Genomic DNA, 23708 nt, shown 5'->3' with positions numbered 1-23708 from the left:
CTGCAGCGAGTTTGACTGGGTTCAGCCGCCGAGCCCTGGCGTATGTTGGGGGGCCCTCAGTTACAATATGGTGCTCTACTCCATGCTTAACTGCCGGTGCTGAAAAGGTAGGCGACATTAAACTAGGAAATCTGGCAAGAAGGGAGAGGTAAATGTCTCCCTCGGACAACAAAGCTGAAAATCCATCATACGCGGCTTCACCGCGGGAGCATGGGAGGGAGGAAAAAGTTAATTCATCGACCAACCGATTGTTCTTAACATCCACGAGGAGACTGTGAGCGCAGAGAAAATCCGCCCCCAGGAGAGGAAATGTAACGTCTGCAGCTACGAATTTCCAATCGAATCGCTGTCCCCCGAAACAAAGTTCAACATGGCGAATGCCGTATGAACGGATGGGCGTGCCATTGGCGGATGCTAACTGTGGTCCGTGTCCTCCCGCAGAGATCTCCTTTCTTGAAGCGGGGATGACGCTCCTCTGGGCGCCGGTGTCGCAGAGAAACTTACGGCCTGAGAGAGAGTCTGCTCGGGTCGCTGACGTTCAGGGCCACTACTGAGCGCCAGCCCCGTCGTTTCCCTCAGGCTTGAAGTTGCAGGGGGGGCGGCACTTTTTGGCCTTGTCCCCGAACCAAAAATGGTAGATGCATAGTCCAGATTTACCGCGTCGGTCAGGTGCCGTAGCGTCCCTCTCAGCCCGCGCTGATTTGATAGGGGCTGAGGGGGTGTAAGCAGGGGCCAGCATGTCCGGGTAAGGCTGTAGGGTGGCCAGGAAAAAACGATCCGCTTCTGCAGCCAGTGCTCGTGGTTCAGTAATGCTGGTGTTGGCCAATGCAGTCTGGACCCGGGGCGGCATGTGGCGCAGGAACATTTCAATGAAGAGGAAATTAGGCTGTTCCTCTCCAAGCAAATTCAGCATTTTCTCCATTAGTTGCGAGGGCTTGCTGTCCCCCAGACCTTGTATAGCAAAAAGCTGGCGGGCTCTCTCTTTGAGGGACAGTTCAAAAGTCTTAAGCAGGTGGGCTTTAAACGCCAGGTATTTGTTCTGGGCCGGTGGATTTGAGATGAAACCCACCAACCTTGAAGTTGTGGAGCTTCCCAGCGCCGCCACTACATGGTAGTATTTCTTCTCATCCTCAACTATTCCACGACAGGCGAAGTGTGCCTCCACGTGAGCGAACCATGCTCTAGCATCACACTCCCAGAACTCCGGCAGTCTCACAAAAACATCGTTATTTGCCATGTTCGCTACGGCCTCGGAAACTTTCTCTAGACCTGAGACGTCGGGGTCACCAGTGTAGAGCCGAAGAATGGGAGTCGGAGGCGGCGTGTTTAACACAGAAGCCCAGGCTTTATTCTCCATAAAACCGGCAAAACAACAACAAACCCATTAACATGTAACACTCTCGTGTAACCCCCTAAACTGTCCCCCATGACGCACAAAGGTTCCCCCCTGCCCTGACCCACTGTCATTGGGTGAATTATGAACTAAATCACCACAAATGAAACATTTTTGTGGTTTAAGTTTTTACTCCGTCGAGGCTCTGCCTCCTTGGAGGAGGAATAACCTAAACAACAAAAATATCTCTTTTAATAACTTAATTACAAAATTTTTGTTTATAAAAAAATTACATTAATAAAAATTGATATTCCTATAAAAAGAACCATCAAAATTACACCGTTTATCAGACCCAGAAAAGATGAAAACAGAATGAATCTCTGGATATTCAACTTTCTGACGCTCCTTCAACTGCTTATGCTGATTTTATGTGCCATACAGTGGAAAAAACAACTAAATTCAGGCTTTAAGTCATCAAAATCACTTTTTTCTACATCTCCCATTTTCAACACGTATATGTCTATTCATTGATTCAACTGTCAACCACAATTTTATTTGAATTGAAAAACTTCACTTATTGTGTCAAATATTGCTATTTGACAAAACTGCAATTAATTGTGATTAATTAATTACAAAGCCTGTAATTAATTAGATTACCTTTTTTAATCGCGTCCCACCACTAGTAATAATATTTGTGTAGTGTCTCTCTTCGCTATTGCAGCAGTTTTGCTATTTGCAGACGGACTCTGTTCACTCGTTGCACAGCCGGCGGCGCATAGACGACGCATCAGTGTTATTTCTGCAGCTGGAAAGACAGCGACTTTTGATAAAACTGGCCTTGTAGCACATTGTCTAGCTTACAACGATGGGAAAGAGGCATTGTTTATGATTTTACAACGTATATCTCATGAGTTATTGATGTCGGAAGTCCGAATCTGTGAATATCTTGCCAGATTTACCTGTTTAGCAGGTTGAAAATGGTTCAATATCAAAAGAATAATTTGCTCATATCACGTCGACACATGTTTGATTTGTGAAAGTGTAGAAGCAAAAAAGAATAAAACTAAACTGCTGATGTCTGCTCCTCGTCCTGCAGGACTCTCCCTTAAAGGCGGTACAGATGCTGTGGATAAACTTCATCATGGACCCTCTGGCCGCTCTGGCTCTTGCCACCGACCAGCCGACGGAGTCTCTGCTCAAACAAAAATCTTGCAGATGCAACAAAACCCTCATCTCCAGGACCATGATGAAGAACATTCTGGGCCACGCCGTGTACCAGCTTGTCGCTATTTTTATCCTGGTCTTTGCTGGTGAGCTCAGGGGAATCCTCTATCCAAGTTTAGAGACATCTGTGTAATTATAGAAGATCTTAGATTCACTTTGTGGTTCTTTTCTTTCATTACTTCTCAGGTGAGAAATTGTTTAATATTGACTGTGGCCGCAATGCTCCCCTGGACTCCCCACCATCAGTGCATTACACTATTGTGTTTAATGCTTTCATTATCATGCCTATCTATGATACCTACTTTTATTGCATTATTTATTGAGTGAGGCATGACCTCCTAGAAGAACTGAAGGTTCTTCTTTTCTGACACTAAACCTTCCTCGTCTCCTTTGTCTTGCTCTTATCTGTGTAAAAAAAAAGACAAATTTTTGCTGCATGAGTCTTGTAATCAGAATTTGCTCAGAGTGCAGTAACATGCTGCCCGTGGGACAAAAGCGGTCCTCCAGAGGGTCCAATCAGGCCCTCAAAGTGTAAAAATTCCAGAGAAGACATTAACTACAGATTGTAAATTAGTAAAACTATAAGTTTAAAATAATTTCTAGACCATGACAAGTTGTTTTGATCATAAAGTAAAATACTAGATTGTTCATTGTTCTTCTGTCGTTTGGTGTCTAATTTTGTAATATTTTGTCTTGTTTTTGTTATTTTTTGTCTTTTTTTGGTCAGATTTTTGTCATTTGTCTCATGTTTTTGTCGTTTGGTTTCTCATTTTTGTCGTTCTGTGTTTCCTCTTTATCTCGCTTGTGTTTTATGTCTTTTTTTTAGCGTTTTGCTCCTTTTTTGTCATTTTTTGTCTTGTTTATGTCCATTTTTTTGTCACTTTGTAACTTTTTTCTAAGTTTTTGTTTTGTTCCATGTTGTTTGTCCTATTTTTTGTCGTTTTGTGTCTGATTTTTGTAATATTTTATCTTGTGTTTGTAGTTTTTTTGTATTTGTTTTGTCTGACTTTTGTTGTTTTGATCATAAATTAAAATTCCAGATAGAAATATTCAGTGACTGAAGTCATCTTGTCAGCCAATATTTTAGTTAATCCACAGGCATTTATGGTTGCACATAGAAATGTAATGTTTCATCCATCAGAAATCATCCAATGACTGAGCAGCCTTGGTGGAGTACTGCTCTGTGAGTGCTTTTCTTGTTTTTTATTGTGTTAGTCCTGGCCAGGATTACATCAAACATGTTGAACAGCATCAAACCTGAATAAATGTTTCCCTGATCCCTGCAGTTCCTAGATTACAGCTGCAGCTCTGCTTCCACTGGTTTTTAGTTGTTCACAGATCTTCATGTGTTCTTTCCCATCTTTCTGAATTCTCCCAACCACATTTTTTAATTCATTTGTCGATTCCTCTCCAAACGGAGCTGTGATGCAGATAGACACCAAAACTGAGAAAGTTGTGGTGTTTAGAGTCGATCACAAGTGTCATCACTTATGTTGTACACTGTAAAATCTGCATTTTTTCATTAATGACTTGTTTATTACGAGCAAGGGACTGACTACTTAGACAAGCGGTGCGTGTTCCAGCCACTCAGTAGAACTAATGATTGATTTTTGTGTGTCCATGTGGAAGATCGTTCCTGCTGATTTAGACTCTGCAGCCGTGAGCGACGTCGAGGCTGCCAGGGCTGGATTATGACCTGTCAGAGACTGGAGAGCCTTCAGCCTGCAGGGCTACCCAGGTAAACATGTCACTGATGGAGAGACTAATACATATTGTCAGTCCAAAATCTGAATCAGTGTTTACTTCAAGAAAGAACTGGACATGGAGTAAAATACAGATGGACGAAAATGAAATAAAGTGTGTCAGAAAGATGTTGTTCCACCAGGATCCTCAGAAACTCTACTAGATGGATAAACACCATCCACCATGACTTCCTTTAATTTGTCACTAAACTCTAAGTCCCAGCATCTGTATTTATTATGGTCTGTCATTGTACATAGTGAGGCTACATAAACAACAATGCATTTGAACTTTTTCTCTTTCTGTTTCTATGTCTTGGTGCTGTTGTGGATTCATCTTTCAGGGTTCATCTTCATCTCTAACCCATTCCTGTCGGGGTCCCAATCCTACTGGGTGAGACAATGTCTGAAGATCTACCCTCAGAAAACAAACATCTGCAATCTGGACATGCACATGTCTCCTTCAGACACCAAGGACTTCTGGGGAAAGAGTGTACATGCTCTCAGGTAAAACTTTATTTCTTTAGAACAAGAAAACTCCAAAACCTCAGCATCTTACAGCGTTTTACTAAACATGAACAGTTTGATTGTTTAGTGTTCAAAAAAGAGCCACAAATTCTTATGTAGTAGCTAATTCCATTACTAACCAGTGGATGGTGCTGCATTAAAAGGGAAGTCCATCTATCAGGTTGCCTTAGTTTCACGTTAGATTTAGTTTCTATGTCTGAGATAGTTTGTTATACAAACAAAAACTGAAGAAATCAGAAACAACACTACATGTTATTTTGTATCACCGTGTCCCATCTATTGAAGCAAAAACAGTCTGCAGGTGTCATCTCTGCACTTTTAAACTTTATTTTTATTTTTATTTTTTCTGTTAAAAAATTTTGCCACCCTTGTATATATTGTAAATAAAGCTGCTGTAACAATGTAAATTTCCCCTGGAGTGGGGAGAAATAAAGAACTTTATCTTTATCTTATCTTATCTTATCTTAAAAATGCAGTGTTCTTTACTGCATCACTTTAGACTGGATAACAGTGTGCTGCTACCCACTACTTGTCTCTATAAGTGTGTATGTTTGCATTTGATCCCCTCCAAAGTTCTCCCACTGGAAAGAAAGAACCAAAGACTCTCCTGGAGAGGCTGCGTTGGGTCACTCTGGGATATCACTACAACTGGGATACGAAGGTAAGAAACATGGTTTATCAACGTATTCACATCTTTTATCACAAAAGTCAAATCATCTCTTCCTTCTCAAATGATTTCAGAATTCTGATAGGATGCAAAATCCTCTCTGGTCTGAGAGAAAAGAGGGAAATAGACTGTAATAGAAAAAACAGACACTAAGTTCTACAGTTTATTACAATCTTTAAAGGTCATTCTTATCCTGTGCAGCACTGCTGCCTGCTGTAAGTTTAGTCTTTGATTCTTCATACACTGTTTGTGTATCAACACTCCAGTAGTTAAAGCTACTAATAAAAGGGTTTCTGACTAATTGTTTCATGTTGAAAGTTTTGCTCAAACATTTAACTGTTGCTGGACCTCTAGTTGTCTGTGAACGAACTGGTAAAAACATCTTGAAAGAGAATTGTGTTAGTTTCATTTCCACAGCCTGATAAAACACAGAATGTGGTCTCCTTGTTTAGCTGCTGTACTGGCCCCTATGTTACCTTTCATTGCTCCGCTCACAGACTTACTCTGCCAACAGCTACACTCCTTTCCCAGCTGACCTCCACTTGCTGTCCCTCCAAGTAACGTTTGCCTGTGGCTTCCCAGGGTTCAACTCAGAGGCTGGAATTCTAAACTACTACCGACCGGATTCTTCTCTGGGGATCCATGTGGATGAATCTGAGCTGGATCACACTCGACCTCTGCTGTCCTTCAGGTGAGAGGAGAGAATAGTCTTAAAGCAAAGCTGGCTTTAGGAAGACATTTTTCTCCACATCTTAGCTTTTAGAATTTGTTTAAATATGTCATCAAGTCAGACTGTTGTTAAATGGAAAATAAAAGCATCCATTGCCTGGTTAACTAGAGAACACTGTAATCCCCTCACTGGGTACTTTGTCGTCTTTTCTGCTAGTTTTGGACAGTCGGCCATCTTCCTCCTGGGAGGCACCTGCAGACAGGATCCCCCTACTGCCATGTACATGCACAGTGGGGACATGATGCTGATGTCGGGACAAAGCCGCCTTCTTTACCACGCCGTCCCACGCATCCTCCCAGCCCCTCAGGGTCACACTACTTTAGAGATGGAAGGCTGCAGCCTGACCTCGTCCCTACAGGGGGATGCTGTGGTGGAGCTGGTGTCTGAGGAGGACTGGGCGCTATGCTCCAGGTACATCCACAACTCCAGGGTGAATGTGACTGTCAGACAGGTGCTGGGGCCTGGGCAGAACTTTCCAGAAACACCCTCTCCTCTCCATAGGACTGATACGGGCCAGACAGATGGACCTCATGACGGAGCAGCAGACCGAGATCATGGAAAGAGGAAAAGAAGCAGCAGTGACTCTGTTGATCCTGTAGAGACATGAAACAAGCTGGTGTGGCTCTTACCTGGAGATGTGATGCTGCAGCGGACATTTAGCAGAGTCTTTCATAGCAGAGATGTTCTAGTGTGTAAGTTCTGCTAAGACCATAAACCCTAAATGTGTCAAATGTCTTTGAGGAAAGCAGTGAAACCAAATCCTTAGCCCTCAGGATGGCAGTGTTGAAGCTGATGTAGAATATTATGTGGACATCCCAAAATTACCAAAACCAATATGTTTCTTAAATGACTGACTCAAATTTGAGGGGAAAAAAGAAAAGATGGAAGAAATGTTTTGTTTAAGAATTCAGCCTTAAATGTGATTTTGGCTTCAATAGCTGTAGAAAGATGAGGGTGTTTGACTGAAGTACAGATCAGTGTATTTACGTCTAGAAGCTGCAGTGACTCTTAACTGTTGTTGTGAACTCTTGAACTTTGAAGCAGAAATGAAAACGTCTTTTAGCTTAAAATGGACACAATGACTGTGTTTATTCAGGTTTTGGACAGTGGTTCTAAACGTACAGACACTGAAATGTTGACTGATGAGTGTGACTTCAAAATAAAAAGAGAATGTTTTTATTGCAAGAAATAAAGACGAAATGAAGGTTAAATAATATATAGAATACCAGAAATGATTTAGTGCCTCACTTCATCTCTCACCTGATATTTTGTTGAACTTTTATTTGTTTCATGTATTTTTGTCTCGTAGGCCACAAGTCACATTAACAAAATACAAACTTGAAAGTGCTCAAGAAGCCAGAGCTTCACTACAAAACAAGATTAATCTGTCAGCACCATGGTAACTGATGCAGAACTAACCTGGTCCGGTGGAGGTTTTGTTCACAGTAACGGATTTAAATCTGCTATAAAAAGAAGAAAATAGTTTTCTGCTAATTATTTATGAGCGATACTAAATAAAATGTTTTATCTGTAAACCTGTTGAACTGTGTGTTACTGAAATCACTGAATGAAGCTGGGCAGTTCTAGTATCGCACACTGTATGCATCACGTTTCCATGGAAACCCAACGTGTATTTAGTTAGTGATGCAGAAATCACATAAATGTATTTGTATGTTTGGTCCTGATTTCCTGTCAGGTTTGTTTACACTGCTGGTAGTGCAGCTGAGAGAACACAGATTAGAAAATGGATTATTCTGTTGAGGAAAATAAATATGTTAACACATAATTATTAGGTGTACATCACCATCCCTGTCATTAACCACTATTATAACAACACTGACTGAAGTAAGAGACAATTTTGTACTAAAGAAGAGTCAAGTAATGTGTTAAATGTCCTCTTTTATCTTAACGCACACAGTCTGAAGCAGAAAATCTGAACTGACTAAGTGTTGATAACCACCTTTAGGATTCCTGTTAACTCTGACTGGGCCTTCAGGCTTTGTTGAGCCGATTTACACAAAGAAAGATATGTGAAACAGGCCTCGGTTGGTATGAAAGAGGGGTGAAGGAGGTCATCTCTGTCAAAATGGAACAACCTTCAGTCCACAGTGAGAGGATCACAACACGTTACCGACCATGCTCACATAACAGCCAGGAGTGATGCAAAGTTAATTTAATCATATGGTCTCACTAAGACTGAGGTCTATTTTCACTCAAGACGAGACGATAAGAAACGTTTAGAATCAGACATTTGCACCAAAACATAACAACAACACACATAAGGCCAGACAGTGAGGACAACTACATTAGTCATGAAAAGATCTGAAACCACCAAGAAGAGCAAACAGATCCAGCACAGATGTGATGCCTTCTAAACTGTCCTTTGTTGTAAAGTGACTAGTAAATTAAATTGAATTGTGGTAATGAATCTGGTTCTTTTAGATAATTTCTTTCAATCATGCTAGATTTTAATCATAGAGTGGCTTGCCAAATTGTTCATACCTCTTGAACTTTTCCACATGTTGTCATGTCACAGGAACAAACTTGTAAAATTATATTTATTTGAGATTTTATGTGACAGACCAACAGAAATGATGCAATAATTGTCAAGTGGAAGGAACAGACACTATCAGAACATTGCTCAGTTACTTTAATACAAAGAGTGAAGCCTTCTCAGAAACTTACAAAAATTACCATAGCTGACTATGTTTCAAGTCATCAAGGCGGGGTATTGGGTGAAGTTTTCAACCAGCAATAATCACGTCTCAGTAAGACTTCACAGACTATGACCTTGCCTCTGCAAAAGGATGCTGAAAAAACACACAAGCTTGGTGTGTACTACAGCCAACACTCTCAACACACATGGTGCACTGATCAGCCTTTGTTGGATGTGCAGTATTTACATGACAATGACTTGGTGATGGTTCATGGAATTGGTCTGTTGACTCCAACTCCGCCTTTTCAGTGCAATGGTCAGTCACACTGGATGAAGAAATCCTAGATTATTTCCAAAAAATATTTTCTGACAGTATATTTTCTAATTTACAATGGGTTGACTCATTTCATCGATGCTTTCCCAGTGTGGCCTGGAGTGTTGATTATATCGAAGACGTTCCTCAGTCAGTCAGAAAGCTCTTTACACTACATGAAATAAATACCAACCAAAACAACGGCAATAAACTCTTATTTTATTGGCAATGAGGAATGTAAAACTCTTGAAGCATGTCAGCAATCTACAGACTACCAGAAAATTATTCCATTTGCTTTAATACAAAGTCTTTCTGTCTTTTGTTTTACAACACTTCTAGTCCTGGAATGCAATAGTTATGTTTATAAAATCCAAGATTCCACTGTGTCAATGCTGAGTTGATTGTACTTAAAATTCCACCAAAGTAAAGAGCAGATGGGGGCTGCACAGTGGCGTAGTGGTTAGCACTTTCGCCTTGCAGCAAGAAGGTCCCTGGTTCGCGTCCCGGCTTTCCCGGGATCTTTCTGCATGGAGTTTGCATGTTCTCCCTGTGCATGCGTGGGTTTTCTCCGGGTACTCCGGCTTCCTCCCACAGTCCAAAAATATGCTGAAGTTAATTGATTATTCTAAATTGCCCGTAGGTGTGAATGTGTGAGTGCTTGTTTGTCTTTGTATGTGGCCCTGCGACAGACTGGCGACCTGTCTAGGGTGTCCCCTGCCTTCGCCCGAGTCAGCTGGGATAGGCTCCAGCACCCCCCGCGACCCTAGTGAGGATTAAGCGGTGTATAGATAATGGATGGATGGATAAAGAGCAGATTTTTTAAAAATATATTAAACCAAAACTGATACAAAACAAAGGCACTCAGGTCTGACAGTATAATTTATAAAAAACAAATGGAAAAACGTCATCTGAGTTCACGACAACCCACACAAAGTAGCATTACACCAGGAACAACTGACTTAATTCATGTTAATACAGAGAGTAAAGTCTCCTCAGAGACTTACAAAAATTGCCATAGCTGATGATGTTTCAAGTCATCAAGGCGGGGTATTGGGTGAAGTTTTCAACCAGCAATAATCACGTCTCAGTAAGACTTCACAGACTATGAAATTGCCTCTGCGAAAGGATGCTGACAAAACACACAAGCTTGGTGTGTACTAGAGCCAACACTCTCAACACACATGGTGCGTTGATCAACCTTTGTTGGATGTACAGTATTTACATGACAATGACTTGGTGATGGTTCATGTAATTGGTCTGTTGACTTCAAATCTGCTTTTTCAGTGCAATGGTCAGTCACACTGGATGAAGAAATCCTAGATTATTTCCAAAAAATATTTTCTGACAGTATATTTTCTAATTTACAATGGGTTGACTCATTTCATCGATGCTTTCCCAGTGTGGCCTGGAGTGTTGATTATATCGAAGATGTTCCTCAGTCAGTCAGAAAGCTCTTTACACTACATGAAATAAATACCAACCAAAACAACGGCAATAAACTCTTATTTTATTGGCAATGAGGAATGTAAAACTCTTGAAGCATGTCAGCAATCTACAGACTACCAGAACATTATTCCATTTGCTTTAATACAAAGTCTTTCTGTCTTTTGTTTTACAACACTTCTAGTCCTGGAATGCAATAGTTATGTTTATAAAATCCAAGATTCCACTGTGTCAATGCTGAGTTGATTGTACTTAAAATTCCACCAAAGTAAAGAGCAGATGGGGGCTGCACAGTGGCGTAGTGGTTAGCACTTTCGCCTTGCAGTAAGAAGGTCCCTGGTTCGCGTCCCGGCTTTCCCGGGATCTTTCTGCATGGAGTTTGCATGTTCTCCCTGTGCATGCGTGGGTTTTCTCCGGGTACTCCGGCTTCCTCCCACAGTCCAAAAATATGCTGAAGTTAATTGATTATTCTAAATTGCCCGTAGGTGTGAATGTGTGAGTGCTTGTTTGTCTTTGTATGTGGCCCTGCGACAGACTGGCGACCTGTCTAGGGTGTCCCCTGCCTTCGCCCGAGTCAGCTGGGATAGGCTCCAGCACCCCCCGTGACCCTAGTGAGGATTAAGCGGTGTATAGATAATGGATGGATGGATAAAGAGCAGATTTTTTAAAAATATATTAAACCAAAACTGATACAAAACAAAGGCACTCAGGTCTGACAGTATAATTTATAAAAAACAAATGGAAAAACGTCATCTGAGTTCACGACAACCCACACAAAGTAGCATTACACCAGGAACAACTGACTTAATTCATGTTAATACAGAGAGTAAAGTCTCCTCAGAGACTTACAAAAATTGCCATAGCTGATGATGTTTCAAGTCATCAAGGCGGGGTATTGGGTGAAGTTTTCAACCAGCAATAATCACGTCTCAGTAAGACTTCACAGACTATGAAATTGCCTCTGCGAAAGGATGCTGACAAAACACACAAGCTTGGTGTGTACTAGAGCCAACACTCTCAACACACATGGTGCTTTGATCAACCGTTGTTGGATGTACAGTATTTACATGACAATGACTTGGTGATGGTTCATGTAATTGGTCTGTTGATTTCAACTCCACCTTTTCAGTGCAATGGTCAGTCACACTGGATGAAGAAATCCTAGATTATTTCCAAAAATTATGTTCTGACAATATATTTTCTACTTTACAATGGTTAGGTTCATTTCATGGAGGTTATCACTGTGTGGACCGGAGTGTTGATAATATAAAAAAGCCATTGCTGACTATATTTCCAGGCATTAAGGTCGGGTACTGGGTGAAGTTTTCAGCCAACAAAACTTCACAGTTTATGAATTTGTCTCTGTGAAATCATGCTGATAAAACACACAATTTTAGAGAGGACTTGATCAAACACTCACCACACAAGTGATGTATTGATGAAACCTTGTTGGATGTCCTGTACTTTCAGGCCAGTGACTTGGTGATGGTTCATGTAACTGATCTGCTGCTTTGAACCACATACTTTCAATTTGATGGTATGCGCAACTGGATGAAGAAGTCCTTGATTATTTCAGTCATCTCTTCTCCAACCCTTCTAGTCCTGAAATACAATGGTTATGTTTATAAAATCCAAGATTCTATTGTGTCAATGCTGAGTTGATTGTATTTAAAATTCCACCAAAGTGAAGAGCAGATTTTATAAAAAGATATTAAACCAAAACTGACACAAAACCAAGGCACTCAGGTCTGACAGTATAATTTATTTTAAAAAAAAATGGAAAAACATCATCTGAGTTCATGACAATCCACAAGAAGTAGCATTACACCAGGAACAACTGACTTAATTCATATAAATACAGAGAGTACAGTCTCCTCAGAGACTTACAAAAATTGCCATAGCTGACTATGTTTCAAGTCATCAAGGCGGGGTATTGGGTGAAGTTTTCAACCAGCAATAATCACGTCTCAGTAAGACTTCACAGACTATGAAATTGCCTCTGCGAAAGGATGCTGACAAAACACACAAGCTTGGTGTGTACTACAGCCAACACTCTCAACACACATGGTGCGTTGATCAACCTTTGTTGGATGTACAGTATTTACATGACAATGACTTGGTGATGGTTCATGTAATTGGTCTGTTGATTTCAGCTCCACCTTTTCAGTGCAATGGTCAGTCACACTGGATGAAGAAATCCTAGATTATTTCCAAAAATTATGTTCTGACAGTATATTTTCTAATTTACAATGGGTTGACTCATTTCATCGATGCTTTCCCAGTGTGGCCTGGAGTGTTGATTATATCGAAGATGTTCCTCAGTCAGTCAGAAAGCTCTTTACACTACATGAAATAAATACCAACCAAAACAACGGCAATAAACTCTTATTTTATTGGCAATGAGGAATGTAAAACTCTTGAAGCATGTCAGCAATCTACAGACTACCAGAACATTATTCCATTTGCTTTAATACAAAGTCTTTCTGTCTTTTGTTTTAAAACACTTCTAGTCCTGGAATGCAATAGTTATGTTTATAAAATCCAAGATTCCACTGTGTCAATGCTGAGTTGATTGTACTTAAAATTCCACCAAAGTAAAGAGCAGATTTTTTAAAAATATATTAAACCAAAACTGATACAAAACAAAGGCACTCAGGTCTGATAGTATAATTTATAAAAAACAAATGGAAAAATGTCATCTGAGTTCACGACAACCCACACAAAGTAGCATTACACCAGGAACAACTGACTTAATTCATGTTAATACAGAGAGTAAAGTCTCCTCAGAGACTTACAAAAATTGCCATAGCTATGTTTCAAGTCATCAAGGCGGGGTATTGGGTGAAGTTTTCAACCAGCAATAATCACGTCTCAGTAAGACTTCACAGACTATGAAATTGCCTCTGCGAAAGGATGCTGACAAAACACACAAGCTTGGTGTGTACTACAGCCAACACTCTCAAACACATGGTGCGTTGATCAACCTTTGTTGGATGTACAGTATTTACATGACAATGACTTGGTGATGGTTCATGTAATTGGTCTGTTGATTTCAACTCCACCTTTTCAGTGCAATGGTCAGTCACACTGGATGAAGAAATCCTAGATTATTTCCAAAAATTATTGTCTGACAATATATTTTCTACTTTACAATGGTTGGGTTCATTTCATGGAGGTTATCACTGTGTGGACCGGAGTGTTGATTATATTAAAAAAAGCCATTGCTGACTATCTTTCCAGGCATTAAGGTAGGGTACTGGGTGAAGTTTTCAGCCAACAAAACTTCACAGTTTATGAATTTGTGTCTGTGAAATGATGGTGATCAAACACACAATTTTAGAGAGGACTTGATCAAACACTCACCACACAAGTGATGTAATGATGAAACCTTGTTGGATGTCCTGTACTTTCAGGCCAGTGACTTGGTGATGGTTCATATCACTGATCTGTTGCTTTGAACCACATATTTTCAATTTGATGGTATGCCCAACTGGATGAAGAAGTCCTTGATTATTTCAGTCATCTCTTCTCCAACCCTTCTAGTCCTGAAATGCAATGGTTATGTTTATAAAATCCAAGATTCCATTGTGTCAATACTGAGTTGATTGTCTATAAAATTCCACCACAGTGAAGAGCAGATTTTCTAAAAAGATATTAAACCAAAACTGATACAAAATAAAGGCACTCAGGTCTGACAGTATAACTTATTAAAAAAAAAAAGGAAAAACATCATATGAGTTTTCAACAATCCACAAGAAGTAGCATTACACCAGGAACAACTGACTTAATTCATATAAATACAGACAGTAAAGTCTCCTCAGAGACTTACAAAAATTGCCATAGCTGACTATGTTTCAAGTCATCAAGGCGGGGTATTGGGTGAAGTTTTCAACCAGCAATAATCACGTCTCAGTAAGACTTCACAGACTATGAACTTGCCTCTGCAAAAGGATGCTGAAAAAACACACAAGCTTGGTGTGTACTAGAGCCAACACTCTCAACACACATGGTGCACTGATCAGCCTTTGTTGGATGTACAGTATTTACATGACAATGACTTGGTGATGGTTCATGTAATTGGTCTGTTGACTCCAACTCCGCCTTTTCAGTGCAATGGTCAGTCACCACTGGATGAAGAAATCCTAGATTATTTCCAAAAATTATTGTCTGACAGTTCATATTCTAGTTTACAATGGGTTGAATCATTTCATTGATGCTTTCCCAGTGTGGCCAAGAGTGTTGCTTATATCGAAGACGTTCCTCAGTCAGTAAGCAAGCTCTTTAAACTACATGAAATAAATACCAACCAAAACGACAATAAACTCTTATTTTATTGGCAATAAGAAATTTAAAACTCCCGAAGCACATCACCAATCTACAAACGACCAAAACATTACAAAATTGGCATTAATACAAAGTCTTTCTGTCTTTTGTTTTACAACACTTCTAGTTCTGGAATGCAATAGTTATGTTTATAAAATCCAAGATTCAACTGTGTCAATGCTGAGTTGATTGTACTTAAAATTCCACCGAAGTAAAGAGCAGATTTTATAAAAAGATCTTAAACCAAAACTGACACAAAACAAAGGCACTCAGGTCTGACAGTATAATTTATTTTAAAAAAAGGAAAAACCTTGTGTGAGTTCACGACAACCCACAAGAAGTAGCATTACGCCAGGAACAACTGACTTAATTCATATTAATACAGAGAGTAAAGTCTCCTCAGAGACTTACAAAAATTGCCATAGCTGACTATGTTTCAAGTCATCAAGGCGGGGTATTGGGTGAAGTTTTCAACCAGCAATAATCACGTCTCAGTAAGACTTCACAGACTATGAAATTGCCTCTGCGAAAGGATGCTGACAAAACACACAAGCTTGGTGTGTACTAGAGCCAACACTCTCAACACACATGGTGTGTTGATCAACCTTTGTTGGATGTGCAGTATTTACATGACAATGACTTGGTGATGGTTCATGTAATTGGTCTGTTGACTCCAACTCCGCCTTTTCAGTGCAATGGTCAGTCACACTGGATGAAGAATTCCTAGATTATTTCCAAAAATTATGTTCTGACAATATATTTTCTACTTTACAATGGTTGGGTTCATTTCATGGAGGTTATCACTGTGTGGACCGGCATGTTGATTATATTAAAAAAAGCCATTGCTGACTATCTTTCCAGGCATTAAGGTAGGGTACTGGGTGAAGTTTTCAGCCAACAAAACTTGACAGTTTATGAATTTGTGTCTGTGAAATGATGGTGATCAAACACACAGTTTTAGAGAGGACTTGATCAAACACTCACCACACAAGTGATGTAATGATGAAACCTTGTTGGATGTCCTGTACTTTCAGGTCAGTGACTTGGTGATGGTTCATATCACTGATCTGTTGCTTTGAACCACATATTTTCAATTTGATGGTATGCCCAACTGGATGAAGAAGTCCTTGATTATTTCAGTCATCTCTTCTCCAACCCTTCTAGTCCTGAAATGCAATGGTTATGTTTATAAAATCCAAGATTCCATTGTGTCAATGCTGAGTTGATTGTATTTAAAATTCCACCAAAGTGAAGAGCAGATTTTATAAAAAGATATTAAACCAAAACTGACACAAAACCAAGGCACTCAGGTCTGACAGTATAACTTATTTAAAAAAAAAGGAAAAACATCATATGAGTTTTCAACAATCCACAAGAAGTAGCATTACACCAGGAACAACTGACTTAATTCATATAAATACAGACAGTAAAGTCTCCTCAGAGACTTACAAAAATTGCCATAGCTGACTATGTTTCAAGTCATCAAGGCGGGGTATTGGGTGAAGTTTTCAACCAGCAATAATCACGTCTCAGTAAGACTTCACAGACTATGAACTTGCCTCTGCAAAAGGATGCTGAAAAAACACACAAGCTTGGTGTGTACGAGAGCCAACACTCTCAACACACATGGTGCACTGATCAGCCTTTGTTGGATGTGCAGTATTTACATGACAATGACTTGGTGATGGTTCATGTAATTGGTCTGTTGACTCCAACTCCACCTTTTCAGTGCAATGGTCAGTCACCACTGGATGAAGAAATCCTAGATTATTTCCAAAAATTATTGTCTGACAGTTCATATTCTAGTTTACAATGGGTTGAATCATTTCATTGATGCTTTCCCAGTGTGGCCAAGAGTGTTGCTTATATCGAAGACGTTCCTCAGTCAGTAAGCAAGCTCTTTAAACTACATGAAATAAATACCAACCAAAACGACAATAAACTCTTATTTTATTGGCAATAAGAAATTTAAAACTCCCGAAGCACATCAGCAATCTACAAACGACCAAAACATTACAAAATTGGCGTTAATACAAAGTCTTTCTGTCTTTTGTTTTACAACACTTCTAGTTCTGGAATGCAATAGTTATGTTTATAAAATCCAAGATTCCACTGTGTCAATGCTGAGTTGATTGTACTTAAAATTCCACCGAAGTAAAGAGCAGATTTTATAAAAAGATCTTAAACCAAAACTGACACAAAACAAAGGCACTCAGGTCTGACAGTATAATTTATTTTAAAAAAAGGAAAAACCTTGTGTGAGTTCACGACAACCCACAAGAAGTAGCATTACGCCAGGAACAACTGACTTAATTCATATTAATACAGAGAGTAAAGTCTCCTCAGAGACTTACAAAAATTGCCATAGCTGACTATGTTTCAAGTCATCAAGGCGGGGTATTGGGTGAAGTTTTCAACCAGCAATAATCACGTCTCAGTAAGACTTCACAGACTATGAAATTGCCTCTGCGAAAGCATGCTGACAAAACACACAAGCTTGGTGTGGACTAGAGCCAACACTCTCAACACACATGGTGTGTTGATCAACCTTTGTTGGATGTGCAGTATTGACATGACAATGACTTGGTGATGGTTCATGTAATTGGTCTGTTGACTCCAACTCCGCCTTTTCAGTGCAATGGTCAGTCACACTGGATGAAGAATTCCTAGATTATTTCCAAAAATTATGTTCTGACAATATATTTTCTACTTTACAATGGTTGGGTTCATTTCATGGAGGTTATCACTGTGTGGACCGGCATGTTGATTATATCAAAAAAAGCCATTGCTGACTATCTTTCCAGGCATTAAGGTAGGGTACTGGGTGAAGTTTTCAGCCAACAAAACTTCACAGTTTATGAATTTGTGTCTGTGAAATGATGGTGATCAAACACACAGTTTTAGAGAGGACTTGATCAAACACTCACCACACAAGTGATGTAATGATGAAACCTTGTTGGATGTCCTGTACTTTCAGGTCAGTGACTTGGTGATGGTTCATATCACTGATCTGTTGCTTTGAACCACATATTTTCAATTTGATGGTATGCCCAACTGGATGAAGAAGTCCTTGATTATTTCAGTCATCTCTTCTCCAACCCTTCTAGTCCTGAAATGCAATGGTTATGTTTATAAAATCCAAGATTCCATTGTGTCAATGCTGAGTTGATTGTATTTAAAATTCCACCAAAGTGAAGAGCAGATTTTATAAAAAGATATTAAACTAAAACTGACACAAAACCAAGGCACTCAGGTCTGACAGTATAATTTATTTTAAAAAAAATGGAAAAACATCATCTGAGTTCATGACAATCCACAAGAAGTAGCATTACACCAGGAACAACTGACTTAATTCATATAAATACAGAGAGTAAAGTCTCCTCAGAGACTTACAAAAATTGCCATAGCTGACTATGTTTCAAGTCATCAAGGCGGGGTATTGGGTGAAGTTTTCAACCAGCAATAATCACGTCTCAGTAAGACTTCACAGACTATGAAATTGCCTCTGCGAAAGGATGCTGACAAAACACACAAGCTTGGTGTGTACTAGAGCCAACACTCTCAACACACATGGTGCGTTGATCAACCTTTGTTGGATGTACAGTATTTACATGACAATGACTTGGTGATGGTTCATGTAATTGGTCTGTTGATTTCAACTCCACCTTTTCAGTGCAATGGTCAGTCACACTGGATGAAGAAATCCTAGATTATTTCCAAAAATTATGTTCTGACAATATATTTTCTACTTTACAATGGTTAGGTTCATTTCATGGAGGTTATCACTGTGTGGACCGGAGTGTTGATAATATAAAAAAGCCATTGCTGACTATCTTTCCAGGCATTAAGGTAGGGTACTGGGTGAAGTTTTCAGCCAACAAAACTTCACAGTTTATGAATTTGTCTCTGTGAAATCATGCTGATAAAACACACAATTTTAGAGAGGACTTGATCAAACACTCACCACACAAGTGATGTATTGATGAAACCTTGTTGGATGTCCTGTACTTTCAGGCCAGTGACTTGGTGATGGTTCATGTAACTGATCTGCTGCTTTGAACCACATACTTTCAATTTGATGGTATGCGCAACTGGATGAAGAAGTCCTTGATTATTTCAGTCATCTCTTCTCCAACCCTTCTAGTCCTGAAATACAATGGTTATGTTTATAAAATCCAAGATTCTATTGTGTCAATGCTGAGTTGATTGTATTTAAAATTCCACCAAAGTGAAGAGCAGATTTTATAAAAAGATATTAAACCAAAACTGACACAAAACCAAGGCACTCAGGTCTGACAGTATAATTTATTTAAAAAAAATGGAAAAACATCATCTGAGTTCATGACAATCCACAAGAAGTAGCATTACACCAGGAACAACTGACTTAATTCATATAAATACAGAGAGTAAAGTCTCCTCAGAGACTTACAAAAATTGCCATAGCTGACTATGTTTCAAGTCATCAAGGCGGGGTATTGGGTGAAGTTTTCAACCAGCAATAATCACGTCTCAGTAAGACTTCACAGACTATGAAATTGCCTCTGCGAAAGGATGCTGACAAAACACACAAGCTTGGTGTGTACTACAGCCAACACTCTCAACACACATGGTGCGTTGATCAACCTTTGTTGGATGTACAGTATTTACATGACAATGACTTGGTGATGGTTCATGTAATTGGTCTGTTGACTTCAAATCTGCTTTTTCAGTGCAATGGTCAGTCACACTGGATGAAGAAATCCTAGATTATTTCCAAAAAATATTTTCTGACAGTATATTTTCTAATTTACAATGGGTTGACTCATTTCATCGATGCTTTCCCAGTGTGGCCTGGAGTGTTGATTATATCGAAGATGTTCCTCAGTCAGTCAGAAAGCTCTTTACACTACATGAAATAAATACCAACCAAAACAACGGCAATAAACTCTTATTTTATTGGCAATGAGGAATGTAAAACTCTTGAAGCATGTCAGCAATCTACAGACTACCAGAACATTATTCCATTTGCTTTAATACAAAGTCTTTCTGTCTTTTGTTTTAAAACACTTCTAGTCCTGGAATGCAATAGTTATGTTTATAAAATCCAAGATTCCACTGTGTCAATGCTGAGTTGATTGTACTTAAAATTCCACCAAAGTAAAGAGCAGATTTTTTAAAAATATATTAAACCAAAACTGATACAAAACAAAGGCACTCAGGTCTGATAGTATAATTTATAAAAAACAAATGGAAAAATGTCATCTGAGTTCACGACAACCCACACAAAGTAGCATTACACCAGGAACAACTGACTTAATTCATGTTAATACAGAGAGTAAAGTCTCCTCAGAGACTTACAAAAATTGCCATAGCTGACTATGTTTCAAGTCATCAAGGCGGGGTATTGGGTGAAGTTTTCAACCAGCAATAATCACGTCTCAGTAAGACTTCACAGACTATGAAATTGCCTCTGCGAAAGGATGCTGACAAAACACACAAGCTTGGTGTGTACTAGAGCCAACACTCTCAACACACATGGTGCACTGATCAACCTTTGTTGGATGTAAAGTATTTACATGACAATGACTTGGTGATGGTTCATGTAATTGGTCTGTTGACTTCAACTCCGCCTTTTCAGTGCTATGGTCAGTCACACTGGATGAAGAATTCCTCGATTATTTCCAAAAATTATGTTATGACAATGTATTTTCTACTTTACAATGGTTGGGTTCATTTCATGGATGCTATCACTGTGTGGACCGGCATGTTGATTATATTTAAAAAAAGCCATAGCTGACTATCTTTCCAGGCATTAAAGTAGGGTACTGGGTGAAATTTTCAACCATCAAAACTTCACAGTTTATGAATTTGTCTCTGTGAAATCATGCTGATAAAACACAATTTTAGAGAGGACTTGATCAAACACTCACCACACAAGTGATGTATTGATGAAACCTTGTTGGATGTCCTGTACTTTCAGGCCAATGACTTGGTGATGGTTCATGTAACTGATCTGCTGCTTTGAACCACATACTTTCAATTTGATGGTATGCCCAACTGGATGAAGAAGTCCTTGATTATTTCAGTCATCTCTTCTCCAACCCTTCTAGTCCTGAAATACAATGGTTATGTTTATAAAATCCAAGATTCTATTGTGTCAATACTGAGTTGATTGTCTATAAAATTCCACCACAGTGAAGAGCAGATTTTATAAAAAGATATTAAACCAAAACTGATACAAAATAAAGGCACTCAGGTCTGACAGTATAATTTATTTAAAAAAAAAAGGAAAAACATCATCTGAGTTCACGACAACCCACAAGAAGTAGCATTACACCAGGAACAACTGACTTAATTCATATTAATACAGACAGTAAAGTCTCCTCAGAGACTTACAAAAATTGCCATAGCTGACTATGTTTCAAGTCATCAAGGCGGGGTATTGGGTGAAGTTTTCTTTTTTTTTGTAATTCTTTATTTTTCTTAAGTGGAGCAGAACATAGAGTACATTATACATACAGTATTTCAATTAGTATCCACTTTTTTTGTTTTGTAAACTAAGATAATAAAATAAAATAGAATATAAAAGAAAAGAGAAAAAAAAAACACAAAGTGCAAAAGCTTAGAACAGATTGAGAGAGATAGAACATTGTGCACAATGAAATTTCAGAAGTAAGAAAACATAACATGAATCACTAAGCTTAATAGTCCAAATAGATCATGCGATCTCAACAAAGTCTGCTTGAATTAATTTTACATGTCTGACCCAGTTTCTCCATAATTTTACAAATAGTTTCTTTTTAAGTCTGATTGAAAATGTTATTGACTCCATGATATATACCTCTTTTACTATATTTGTCCACTCTGATATAGTGGGGGGCTCAGGAAGCAGCCACCGCCTTGTAATGGCTTTTTTAGCTCCTGCTGTCAAAATTAGAAAAAGGTATTTATTTATTGAGCTGTGTAATTTGTTATAGTTTCCCATAAATACTGTGGAAAACTGAAAAGGAAAATTATTTACCCTGAATATGCTGATTAATTCTTTGTGTAAGTCAAGCCAGAAGGACTGTAACTTTGGGCATTCCCAAAAAATATGCCAATGTCCAGCCTCCTGGGCCCCACACCGTCTCCAACAGCAAGCTGAACCTGTACCAAAGTGAGCTGAATGCTTTGGAGTTATAAAAAAGCGCATGAGGCATTTCCAGTTAAATTCTCGCCATTTTTGCGAATTCGAACATTTCCACTGTGATTTACAAATGTCCAACCAGTCTTCATTTGTAATTTGAAAGTGACCTTCGTTCTCCCATTTCTCTTTAATATAATCTGTTGAGTGTGGCTGCTTTGACAAAATCTACCGATGTAAAATCTACCGATCATCCCTTTGATTAGAGTATTTTTATAAGCCTTCAAAAAAATATTCAATACTGGATCGTGTAAATCTGTTTTGGGGACAATATTATGTAAAAAGTAATTTCGCAACTGAAGATATCTAAAAAAGTCAGAATTACAGAGCTGATATTGGTTTTTCAAGCTTTCAAAGTCCTTCATTTGTCCGTTCTGCGTAAGTGAAAAAAAGGTTGTCACACCCTTTGGAATCCAAAGTTTAAAAGAGTTGTCAATTAGGTTTGGTTTGAACCCAGGGTCAAAGGCACACCATTGTATTATCTGCAGTTTGTCATCTAGATTATATTCTCTTTTTATTTTGCCCCATATTTTTAATTGGCTAATTATCCATGGGTTTTGAATTGTGTTGATATATTTATCTAAATTTGTGTAGGCCAAGACAGCCGACATTGGGGGTTCTTTGATTATGGAGAGCTCTATTTCTTTCCATCTAGCATGATAATTTGGTGAACACACATAAACAAGGGGCTTTATTTGGGCAGCATAGAAATATCCTTTTAAGTATGGTAGACCCATGCCCCCCTCTTCTTTTGGGAGTTGTAGTGTTTTATATTTGACCCTGGGTCTTCTGCCTTGCCAGATAAATCTGGAAATAATTTTATCGATTTTTGAAAACTCTTTTTGAGAGATTTCCACAGGAAGTGCTTGGAATAGAAATAAGTACCTTGGGAGAAGGTTCATTTTCACACAGTCAATTCTGTGGCTCAGGCTGAGAAAAGAGACAGAATTCCACCTTCCAATGTCATTTTTAATTCTTGTTAATAAGGGGCCATAGTTTAATTTTGCTGATAGAGAAAGGTCCTTTGGTAAGTGGATACCTAGATACTTCAGGGATTGTTGATTCCATTTAAAGGGAAATTTCTCCACCAATTGTTTTGGTGGGGAATAGTTGAATGTCAAGAGCTGAGTCTTTTGTATGTTTAGTTTGTAACCGGAGTATCATGCCAAAATTATGTAAAATATTCATTAGTTCTGGAAGTGTGTTAGTGGGTTCTGATACATAGACTAAAACATCATCAGCATATAAAGCAGCTTTATGTTCAACTCCGTTTATTTAGATACCCTTAATGCTTTCTGCCTGTCTTAACCATTGTGCAAGTGGTTCTATATATATTGAAAACAGGAGAGGGGAAAGAGGGCAGCCCTGCCTCGAACCTCTTTGCGGTGTAATGGGATCTGACAAATGTCCATTAATTTTAATTTTAGCAGTTGGTTGTGTATATAGTGTACGGATGACTTGAACAAAATTACTATGCACCTCCAGGCGACTCAAAACCTTAAATAAAAAGGCCCAACTCACTGAATCAAAAGCTTTTTCAGCGTCTAGACTCACCAGAAGAGCCTCTAATTTATTTTGTTGAATGTGTTT

The 23708-nt window shown here is 38.9% G+C and overlaps 12 non-coding genes and 1 pseudogene across 12 annotated transcripts; 1 reads left to right on the top strand and 12 right to left on the bottom strand.

Moving 5' to 3' along the window:
* Positions 1 to 2474: 2474 nt before the first annotated feature.
* Positions 2475 to 7663, top strand: LOC111586300 (nucleic acid dioxygenase ALKBH1-like; annotated as a pseudogene).
* A 1227-nt stretch (positions 7664 to 8890) lies between these two features.
* On the bottom strand, positions 8891 to 9030 carry LOC111586320 (U4 spliceosomal RNA). The gene has a single exon (XR_002747972.1). It is a non-coding gene; the product is annotated as a U4 spliceosomal RNA (small nuclear RNA).
* Positions 9031 to 10177: 1147 nt separating this feature from the next.
* On the bottom strand, positions 10178 to 10318 carry LOC111586308 (U4 spliceosomal RNA). Its single transcript, XR_002747961.2, has one exon. It is a non-coding gene; the product is annotated as a U4 spliceosomal RNA (small nuclear RNA).
* Positions 10319 to 11465: 1147 nt separating this feature from the next.
* On the bottom strand, positions 11466 to 11606 carry LOC129347827 (U4 spliceosomal RNA). The gene has a single exon (XR_008600102.1). It is a non-coding gene; the product is annotated as a U4 spliceosomal RNA (small nuclear RNA).
* An 897-nt stretch (positions 11607 to 12503) lies between these two features.
* Positions 12504 to 12644, bottom strand: LOC111586306 (U4 spliceosomal RNA). Its single transcript, XR_002747959.1, has one exon. It is a non-coding gene; the product is annotated as a U4 spliceosomal RNA (small nuclear RNA).
* Positions 12645 to 13411: 767 nt separating this feature from the next.
* Positions 13412 to 13548, bottom strand: LOC111586318 (U4 spliceosomal RNA). Its single transcript, XR_002747971.1, has one exon. It is a non-coding gene; the product is annotated as a U4 spliceosomal RNA (small nuclear RNA).
* Positions 13549 to 14445: 897 nt separating this feature from the next.
* On the bottom strand, positions 14446 to 14586 carry LOC111586313 (U4 spliceosomal RNA). Its single transcript, XR_002747966.1, has one exon. It is a non-coding gene; the product is annotated as a U4 spliceosomal RNA (small nuclear RNA).
* Positions 14587 to 15350: 764 nt separating this feature from the next.
* LOC111586311 (U4 spliceosomal RNA) lies at positions 15351 to 15491 on the bottom strand. Its single transcript, XR_002747964.2, has one exon. It is a non-coding gene; the product is annotated as a U4 spliceosomal RNA (small nuclear RNA).
* Positions 15492 to 16388: 897 nt separating this feature from the next.
* LOC129347825 (U4 spliceosomal RNA) lies at positions 16389 to 16529 on the bottom strand. The gene has a single exon (XR_008600100.1). It is a non-coding gene; the product is annotated as a U4 spliceosomal RNA (small nuclear RNA).
* A 764-nt stretch (positions 16530 to 17293) lies between these two features.
* Positions 17294 to 17434, bottom strand: LOC111586305 (U4 spliceosomal RNA). Its single transcript, XR_002747958.2, has one exon. It is a non-coding gene; the product is annotated as a U4 spliceosomal RNA (small nuclear RNA).
* An 898-nt stretch (positions 17435 to 18332) lies between these two features.
* LOC111586328 (U4 spliceosomal RNA) lies at positions 18333 to 18473 on the bottom strand. The gene has a single exon (XR_002747977.1). It is a non-coding gene; the product is annotated as a U4 spliceosomal RNA (small nuclear RNA).
* Positions 18474 to 19368: 895 nt separating this feature from the next.
* On the bottom strand, positions 19369 to 19509 carry LOC111586321 (U4 spliceosomal RNA). Its single transcript, XR_002747973.2, has one exon. It is a non-coding gene; the product is annotated as a U4 spliceosomal RNA (small nuclear RNA).
* A 767-nt stretch (positions 19510 to 20276) lies between these two features.
* On the bottom strand, positions 20277 to 20417 carry LOC111586307 (U4 spliceosomal RNA). The gene has a single exon (XR_002747960.1). It is a non-coding gene; the product is annotated as a U4 spliceosomal RNA (small nuclear RNA).
* Positions 20418 to 23708: the final 3291 nt, after the last annotated feature.

This window comes from Amphiprion ocellaris, chromosome 20 (genome assembly GCF_022539595.1).
Source record: "Amphiprion ocellaris isolate individual 3 ecotype Okinawa chromosome 20, ASM2253959v1, whole genome shotgun sequence".
In the NCBI taxonomy this organism is placed as follows: Eukaryota; Metazoa; Chordata; class Actinopteri; family Pomacentridae; genus Amphiprion; species Amphiprion ocellaris.
This window is presented reverse-complemented; position numbering and strand designations above follow the sequence as displayed.